Here is a 10,502-nt window from a genome sequence, read left to right as displayed (position 1 = left end):
GCATACACTTTTCATGGCTTAACTAGGTGATCATACATCGGATAAATGGATCTCCAACCTCCCACAAATATCAAATACAATCCATCAAGTTGAGCAGGCCAAAGCACATGCTCCGTTATAGCGCCTCAAATAATCCATTGAGTGGAAACTCATGCTCAACACTCCCTTATCTACTCCAAAAAAAATCAGTCCACCTAAAGCCATATGTTCACAATGTCACAAATAAATGTGAGTACCCACAAATCCTATGGCATTCCAATTATATCCAATGGATCCATCATGCTTGTTGCCAATATATTCAATCAAACATATCATATAAATCAATCTTTAGTGTGCTAAATTTAATGTGACAAGATGTTTATGTGTAACATGTAACATAGCATTTAATATCCAATTAAATTAAGCAATTTATTTGCCAATTTCCCATAATCAATTACCAATTGTAACTTCAACATAACATGATCAAAAATTTCAGTACACATGCTTTAAATCATCCATAAGATTAATCTAATTAAATAGCACATCACCCAAAAGCTCACTTAGCATTTTTTTTCAATACAAATTCAATTTTTGCACATTTAATATCAATCTTGCAAAATCAACCATTTATCCATAATTAATTAATTTTAATCATTAATTAAGGTACTAATTAAACAGAATTTAGGGTCAATTTACCAACTCGCCCTTAGAAACACTCACCATACAATTTTATTCTATCACAATAAGTGATCAACGAGGAAATTTCGAGCTTCAATTTCGGTTATCTCGATCCTCTTCAAGATTCAGAGCTTCAACAGAGGTAAAATAGACATTATCACCTTTCCAAATTTATATTAAACACAACTTTTAATTAACTATGCTAATTGTAATTCACTCACAAAGATACCTTACCGAATTTGTAACATCAAGTCGAAAACTCAATTCCTCAAAAGATCGACCTCTCCGGACCTCCTAATCACTTCCAAACATCAATACTAAACCAAATACACATAAACTAAGCATCAATTTCACATTTAAATCAATTTCACAAAAATCCAGAAAATTAATTCAAAAAGATGATAAAATTCGAATTTCTTCAAATTACCTCACAAATCATGTTTAATCTTGACAAATAAAACCAAAAACCTTTTAATAGATCCATTTTGAGTTGGAACATCCATTGATTTTTGTATTTCCTCTCAAAATTCAAGATCCACAATTAAAGCACCTTAACAGTGAAGAAGATGACATTGATAAAAAAAATCCTTTAATTGACTCTCAAATCATGCAAAAATGTTTTTAATCTTCATAAAAACAAGTTTAGGATTGAAAATTACATTTGATTTGCTCTAAATTCGTTGATTGAAAATCTTGATTTAAGAAGCTAGAGAAATTTCAGAATATTTTTTGCTACTTTTGAGAATAATCTCAGGTGAATTGACAGAGTATTTTGAGAATGAAATTAATTAATTTTTAAATTTAACTCAAATTAACCCCCAATTAAATTATTTTAAAATTATTTTTCGACCCAAATTAATTATTTTCACTTATAATTATTGAATTACTTTAAAATTAATTTTCTATATTTTTTTTTATTTTTTTCTGAATTATTGTTTAATCAATTTTAGATGAAATTAACTTCCTAAATTAAATTAAAAATTACTAGAAACCCCATAAATTCCTAATTTAACACTCAAAACCTAAAAAATATACTCAAAACTACTAGACCCAGTTTAGGGATATTACAGTTATCTACCCCAGACACGCCAAAATTGTAACAACCCGTTTTTCAATGAAATCAGAATAGTAGTTTCGGGACCATAAGTTCAAAGTTGTAAAATTTATTTAATTATTATTTTATGATCTACAGCATGATAGTATTACTGTATAAAAATTTCGTTCAAAAATTTTACCGTTTACATGTTCAATTTGATAAAAAGGACTAAATCGTGTAAAGTGCAAAAGTTGTGTTCTAATAACTAAAGGTGTTTAATAGCTATAGAACATTATTGTGGAGGTCCTTATATGAAAATTAGCCCATTAGTATGTTAGTGGATGATAACGGCTTGGAAATTGTGTAAATTTTAATTATTTTAAAGGTTAATTAAGTAATTAATTAATAATGATAAATTAAGTTAAAATAAAAGTAATAAAAATAAAACCATTATCTTGTGCTCATCTTTCTCAACCAAAAATGGAGGAAAAGAAAACCATGGAAGCTATGTTATTCGGCCATATTTAATTCCTTCAATTAGGTATGCAATTTTAACCCATTTTTGATGATTTTTATGTTTCTAGGATCGTTGTAGCTTAATCTAGATAGCCCAAGGACTAATTTGTGAAACTGTTAAAGTATTTGAGTTTTACCATTTATGAACATGTTAGGGTTTTGAAGTTTAATGGTAGAAAATGAATGGTTTTTGTTAGATAAATAACTTTTGTAAAGGAATTTTTGATGAAATTATCAATTAGGGATTAAATTGAAAATTGTGAATTTGTGAATTATATGGGTTGCTATAAATATGTTTATAATTTATCTAGGCTAGGGTAGGGATAAAATTGAATGAATTTCATTTTCCGAGCCTGGGGACTAAATTGTAAAGAATTAAACGTATAGGGGCAAAATGGTAATTTTTCCACAAATGTGTGTTGGACTAAATTTAATATGAATTATATTGAATTGAGTTAAATCCATTCGTATAGATATGGTTAAACCTCATAAGGAGTTAGACCGGGGTAAAGGAAAAATATCGGATTAGTCACCTTCATATCTACGTACACTCGTCGAGGTAAGTTCGTGTAATTAAATTGTGTAATTATATGCTTTGGTTGAATTAGTTGTATGTTTTTTGCATAATCATCATATATGAATGTCGAACGCATATTTGATGACATACGACAATTACCGAGCCCCATTTGAACCTTAGGAATTCGTAGGATACAAATGACATGTCATTAGGGTTACCAATTTTAGCTCTTATCAGCTTACCAATACTCAGCTTGTATGTGCTTACCATTATTCAGCTTGGAGGAGCATACCGTTATTTAGCTCGGAGGAGCTTACCATTTACAACTCGTATGAGCATACATGTACATGAATTGACAGATTACAGTTCAGTACAGCTCGTGTATACTACTTGCGTATCCAACAATATTCTAAATGGTTCAACAAGCACTATTCTATTGCGAGATTACATGAGTTCAATACGAGCTACTACAAGTATTTACATAAGATATATGAAAATAATTTGTACATGATATATATACATGATGTGTAAATTATATATACATGGAAGTTTGATTATTATTAAGCTCATACATGTTTCTTTATATTTATATGAATTACATTACTAACATGGTTGATGAGGATATGTGTTTAGGCTTTTGGCCAAATTGAATTTGAATACGCTTTGTATGTTTACCTTAAATATGACCAAATGGTAAGTTAAATTCTATGTTATATGAAGCTACTAAGCTTAAATGCTTACTCAGTGTTATTTTTTGTGTTTTTAGTGATTCGAAAGCTCATTTGAGTTGTAAGCTTGGTGGAGTTATATCACACTATCCATCAGCTCTTTTGGTACTTTTGGTTGTTTAATTTCGGTTACAATGGCATGTATAGGCTAATTTGGCCAATGTTGGCATACAAGTGTTTTTGTTAAGAATAGCCACTTATTAGCTTGTGTCGGTATATTTTTAATGTGTATATATTTATGTGGCCTTATCATGTTTGATGCGTGTTTGATATGATAGAATGATGGAAAGTAAACTGTGGTTTGAATATGCATATAAGATATGTTATATACCTTGGTGTGATTTAGTGCTTTGTTATGGAAAACTTATAGGTATAGTGATGTTGGTTAAAATGGTATATTTGGTACCATTTGGAAATATTGGTATGTTTGGGTAAGTAAGTTAAGTGACATGAAATGATACTAAATGATTTATCTTGTGCATTGGTATTTTGGGTACCAAATGGTTGAGCTTGATAAGTGACTTACATGTTAGGTTTAGTACAATTATACATATATGTATTTGGTCATTTAGGTGGATTTGGATACATGGTTGACATGTTTTTAAGTTGCCATTTGAGGTGCCTAACAACATATTGGTTGTATGTGATGATATTACATGTTTTAAGCTTGATTTTAGCTGGTTTTGGATGTCTATTTATAACTTGGTTATATGAAAATTATTGTGTTTAGGTTGGTACCAATTTGGGTGAGAAATATGGCTTGGAAAATGGCCTATTTTCGTCCATACAGGCAAAGACACGGGCATGTGGCTTGGCCGTGTGACCCAAGTTAGTGACTTACATGGGCACAGACACGGTCGTGTGTCCTTATTTCAAATGCCCATATGGCCTAAGACATGGGTGTGTCTCTTGGCCGTGTGAACCTGGCCAAACGGCCGTGTGACCCTTGCAGTTTTTGAAAATTTTACTAGTTTCTAAAAAATTCTCTGAATTTGCAATTTAATCCTGATTTGTTTCTAAGGTGTATTTTGGGCCTCTAGGGCTCGTATTAGGGACAATATGCATGATTATGATTGATTTCTGATATGAATGCTATATGTTATGAAATGTTTGAAATTTTTGTCTATTCTGTAAACTCCGGTAATGCTTTGTAACCTTGTTCTGGTGATGGATACGGGTTAGGAGTGTTACAAAAATACCCAACCGAGCCAGTCATACCAAGAACACGCCTAGCCACCAAGTGCCTAGCCCATAGGCTAAGATCCCTCTAGAAACATGCCTGGGCACCAAGTGCCAAGCCCGTAGGCTTTTCATCCGCCCCCAAAAACACGCCAGAATCATTGTAAATATAACTCGCTAGTCCAAAAAATGTTGAACTCCGGTATATTAAATGTATAAAATCGATTCAGATATCATCATCTCATCACAGGCCAATCTTGTACAGCACACAAAATAATTTATTGGCATGTCAATTGTATCCTATCCTATGTTCATTCGGGCTCAATACCCAAAATCATGTAGTACTATACAATTCAGTTACATTTCTCACCTTAAATTCATTTGAGACAATTTACTTATATATATACATATTCAAGAAATCATAAATCATAAATCAAAATAGTATTATATATTATACTAAATCGAACCTTTAGAACATACCAGGGCTGAACTACGAAGATAGTAAAAATTCAAGGACTAATAAATAACTTTCCATTTTTCCACGATTATGTACTGGTTCTTGATCTATAAAGTAGTTTATTTCAATTTATTAGCTTCAACTTCATGTAATATTCAATCTAATGCATATGTCTTCCTATTTACAATTTTTCACAATTACCCCAAACTTTTACACCTTAATCAATTTGGTCCCTAAAACCAAAATAAGATTATTTTCACAATTAAACTTTATACCCATTGAACCAAATTTATAACTACCCCAAATCAGTCCTCACATGCTAAAATTTCACAAGAAAAACTTGTTATGTTTACTTTGTTGCAATTAAACCCCTAAACTTAAAAATTATACAAAATTACTTTACAAAATAGTCTAATCACTACACCAAAACAGATTTTTAGCGGCGTTTTTTAGGTCTTTAGCGGCGTTTATGTGAAAAAACGCCGCTAAAGACCATGATATTTAGCGGCGCATATACTACAAACGCCGCTAAAGATCATGACCTTTAGCGACGCTTATGTTACAAACGCCGCTATAAAAAAATGACTTTTAGCGACGCTTTTTTAAAAACGCCGCTAGAAACATGCTTTTAAAAAAAATTAATTAAATAATATTTATTTCTATAATAAATATTATATTATGTTTTATTTTTGAAATTTAAACTTTAAACTATATACTTTTAAGGATAAAAAAATAATTAAATTAAATTTTCTATTAAAATTTAAATTTTAAAGCTAAATATAAAAATTAATAAATTTAAATTTAGAATTAAAATATTATGTTTAAATAAATGAGCAATCTATCTCACAGCTTATCTGATCTATATTAAATCGGCCAAATATAAAAAAAGCTACGTAACACATAATAATTAACAATCATGGTTAAAGAAGCTAGTACACAAGGTAGCTACAAAAATTCAAGTTCCGACTAAGATAAACGACCATGGAATGCAACATTAAATAACACTGCACTTGAAGAAGTGCTAAGCCTTGGCTTTTCCAGTTTGAAGAGATTGAATCCTCTACTACACCTTCAATATCTAAAGGATGCAAAACCAAATGATTAGATAAACCAACAAACTTAGTAAACAACAGAGATGTTAAAAATAATATATATATATATATAGCCATTAAGGCTCAAAAAAATATAACAAACAATTATGTGCAACTTTAGTAGCATGTTGAACCATACTAACAAACAATCTCAATCATAGCTCTTCCATGTGTCACAAATAGGCATTCTTTCTAATGATTGTCTAAACTATTCAATTTTTTAACAAGGAACAATAGTATTAATTTGCAAAAAGCAGAATTGAGATTGATTACATAAATCAATAAAAACAGAAAACAATCATAAATCTGGCTGATAACCGAATTATAGCAATTGTATGAAGACTAAATTAAGCATAAGCAGTGCCAAGCTAACAAAAATAGATCGAACACTTCAAAACAAGGATATGTTATTCCTAAAATTACTACAAAAAGTTTGACTTACTTTGCAGTTCATGTAAGTTAGACAACCATGGCTTGAAAGCAGCATGGCTGATTGATCCAGTATGCCATTTCTCAGACCTAAATACTCATTTTCAATCACCCTACATGTGCCATCATGTCAGATGTAGAAAAGGCTTAATATGTAATGATAAAAAGGCCATCATTTTTTTGTGGAAAAGGCTTAATATGTAATGACAAAAATGGAAGCAATATTGCTTTAAGCATTTCTTGTGGAAACTCTTCATATACCAATTAAGCTGTATCTCATTGCTGAAGAACACAAACACACAGATCTGTATATCCATATGCCAAAACTCATTACCCCTAGTAACAACCAACACAACAATCCCACCTTGTGCAGAACATACAATAAAGTGCAGATCCGAAAGGACAGTTATTTCACATACGAAGGCCAATTACTAATTAGTAATTTGGAACTTCACACAGATATTACTTCTTCTTCTTTTATTTTTTATACAGTTGAAATAATACCTTTCCATCATACTCTCACCGCGCCAGAACTTCCGGTGCTATATATGCTGGAGTTCCAACTGTTGATTTGGGTCTTGAATGCAACAGAGATGACTACACCAAGTGTTAAAAAAACAACTTAATGACTGGAAAATCATAAAGCAACTGACACTTAAGATGGACTATATATAATTAATTATTCCCAAACCTTAGAGTAACCGAAATCGCAGATTTTCAAACGAGGTGCAGGACTTCCATCTAATAGGGTATTTTCTAATTTCAAATCTCTATGGCATATTTGGTGCAAACAAGAATAGGAACATGGAAACAATAAGTAGATTTAGTTCTTGCATTTGGCATACTTTGGCATACACTAAGAAACATCAAGGTTTGATTTTTTTGAGTCAATCATTCTTTACCAAGTTGTTTCAGCTCACGGTGCCTGTATCATCAAAATCGAAAGAACAATAAATGAGATCTGAATTGAAGCTAAACCAATAATAAAAGTACAAACTTCAAAGAGAGCTGCGACCGGACAAAAAATTAAAAATAATAATTACAATAATCATACAAAAAAATCAAAAAAGTAAAACTCAGCTACCGTTGTAGTCTTCGCTCTCAGTCTCCAATCAACGAAGAAAGAAAAACAAAAATAAAAACACAATAATACTCATATTACTGAGAGTTCTGATTTAGCATATCGAAACAGTGAAAAAAAATCACAATTTCCAAATTAAGAATCAAACAAAACATTTCTGTTGAATTTTTCAACTTACATTAGGGCACTTCGCTAAAATAAACATTGAAAATGAGAAAAAAAAAAGTAAAAGAAAAAGGAAAAATGGATTGTTACAGGGTAATGAAATGGACTGTTAGCAGAACATGAAACCAAAACATGCAAACGTTCAAAAAGTAGGCAACTGGCAAATTTCTTGCAGAGTTAGTTGACAAGATTTATTAGTAAAGCAATTATTTCACTTGCAATTTAACAATAGTAGCAACCAACAGAACCATTAATCCATTGCAAGAACATAAAGACACCTGTACACATCTCTTGTCCGCTCCATACCCCCAGCATCAAGCTCCTCATATAAAGTATAATTAATCCTAAATTACAAGTAAACTATAAGTATACTCTACTGCCCAAATTCACATGAAATATAAACAACTTCCAGAAAATGGCTTTCCTGATTCTTTTAAATTAGTAAATACTTCAAGAAAGTAGCAACCATATACAGGGGACAGAGACTTACAAAAAGCCAGAGCTTGTTTGTATCCTACATGAAGTGCTCCCTTTCTTGATTCCTCTCTAACTTGCTTATATTAAACTTTGACAGTATTGTATAGACAAATCTTGCATGGTTATAAGATATTTAAGCAAAGCCAAGAAAGCTTCACTGTGTCCTTCTTTGTTTGCATTTCCTCTGCCAAAAGGGAAAAAAAGCGCTTCAAATCTCAAGTTTGGACCAGTCAGTGACTAACTCAGACTAGATGTCAAATTGAACCACCAGTATTTCTAAATCAATACACTCTAAGGGGGAAAAGATACATAAAATTTCTTTTAAGTGTTAATACTAGTATTTCTTTGTTGTTTTTCATTTGATATCATAATTTCTTCTAGATTTTTAGTGCACAGAAAGATAATATTGACATTCTTTTCTTTTCCCTGTGATAGGCAGCTGAAGCAAAGGAGAAAGATAGAATATTATGATCAAATGAGAAAGTAAACAGCTAAATATCAGTTAGCAGAGTGAAACATGATAGTAAGCAATGGAATTTTGGCATATACCTTGATAAATTAATCCTTTTTTGTGAAGTCTAATAAATGCCTCTATAACAGCTCTTGCAATAGGAATGCAAGGTTCAGAACACAAACTTACCCTACTGTTATTTGAACAAATGTAAGCGCCTAATTATTACTTCTATGATTATCACTACTATTATTGCTGCCATATGTACAATACAGAGAAAACAAATGAGGTAACAAGTAAAACAGGTCACATATTGGAACTTTACACATAATTTAAAGACTTTGAACATTAGCTAGATTTCACTTTTACTAGATATAAAACTTGTCTTCCGACTTAGCTGCTCATCAAATAGAAAAACTAAAACAGTATATAATACATGGCATAACATAAAAAAAACACCACACACGAATACACAAACATGCCTAAATCAATATAATGTGAATTATTAACCTGTCAAAAGCTATATAAAACTAAAATATGTAAATGTGAATTGAGGGAGTGATGAGCTTATTGTTAGGAAAAAATTAAAGGAAGAATGAAAAATATTCACTTGAAACTCGAATGATTGGAGGAGAGCTCTTGAGAACGACTGATAATTGGAAAAGATATTCGGATAAACGACATCTTTGAATAGCAGAAGAAATCAACTGACAATACAAAAAATGAAAGGAAATTAAAGAAAAAAGAAAGAGATTAGAGTGGATTAACATATTATTATTTGGTTTTTTCCAAACCTAAGATTGCTTAAGGTATCAATTAAAAAAATTAAAAAATTTCAGAAGAACTGAAAACATCAATGGAAACCCCAATTTTCTAAACACCAAACCAACATGACCTAGAATTCAGAAGAAAAGAGAAAATAAATTATAGCAAATCTAGAAATTAAAGAAAAACACAAAAATAAATAGCCAATGAGAAAATTAAAAAAAACACAATGTCGATTAAGACTGAGAAAAGACTGATATTTTATTCAATGTAAGGAGCAGCTAAAATAGAAGTACAAGGGACGAGATTTTGGGGTTTTCCAGCAACGACGAGACTGAGAAAGAAAGGGGACGTTGTCTGGTAGCGAGATGGAAAGCTGGGTTCCTTTGATAGGGTCAGGTGAAGAGGAAAGAGAGAAAGGGAGAGGGGAAAGGGTAATAGAAGAAGGAGAAAGGAAAGGGAACGGGTATCAAAACAAAGTTCAAAACATTGTCGGCCATGGGAAGATTAGGGATTTCACGGGGGAAATTTTGGGTAAAATGGCGCGATTTTGTAAAGTAAAAATGATTTTTGCGGGATTTTTTATAAAAATGCCGCTATTGCTTACTTTTTGCGGCGTTTTTTAAAAAAACGTCATAAAAAAATATTTATTTCTAAAAATCTTTTATTTTGTTGTTAACAATTATTAGTTAAGTTATTTTATAAAATATTTATTATTATTTTTTATAAATTAAATTTTTATAAAAAACTAAGTACTCTCAAAATATAATATTTAAATATATCAAATGGTTTAAATCATTTAATCTAAATTTACATTAAATATTTTTAAATATAAAAACATTAATTAATTGTATAAAATTTTATCATTTAACAAATCTAAAATAAACCTTAAATCCTAAACCATTTAATATATATAAAATTAATCTATTATCTCTTAAATAATTTAAACAATA

General features: G+C 30.7%; 1 long non-coding RNA gene across 4 annotated transcripts; it reads right to left on the bottom strand.

Moving 5' to 3' along the window:
• Positions 1–5,970: 5,970 nt before the first annotated feature.
• Positions 5,971–10,099, bottom strand: LOC107901648 (uncharacterized). Of its 4 annotated transcripts, none has more exons than XR_005914570.1 (6): positions 8,347–10,099; positions 8,135–8,200; positions 7,302–7,535; positions 7,115–7,207; positions 6,624–6,723; positions 5,971–6,168 (listed from the first exon to the last, which is right to left on the bottom strand). It is a non-coding gene; the product is annotated as an uncharacterized lncRNA (long non-coding RNA). The 4 variants fall into 4 exon arrangements; XR_005914569.1 differs by lacking the exon at positions 8,135–8,200 and having other exon boundaries at positions 8,347–8,517; positions 9,395–10,098; XR_001685343.2 differs by lacking the exon at positions 8,135–8,200 and having other exon boundaries at positions 8,347–10,098.
• Between the last annotated feature and the right edge of the window lie 403 nt (positions 10,100–10,502).

Source organism: Gossypium hirsutum, chromosome D06 (assembly GCF_007990345.1).
Source record: "Gossypium hirsutum isolate 1008001.06 chromosome D06, Gossypium_hirsutum_v2.1, whole genome shotgun sequence".
NCBI classification, from domain to species: domain Eukaryota; kingdom Viridiplantae; phylum Streptophyta; class Magnoliopsida; order Malvales; family Malvaceae; genus Gossypium; species Gossypium hirsutum.
This window is presented reverse-complemented; position numbering and strand designations above follow the sequence as displayed.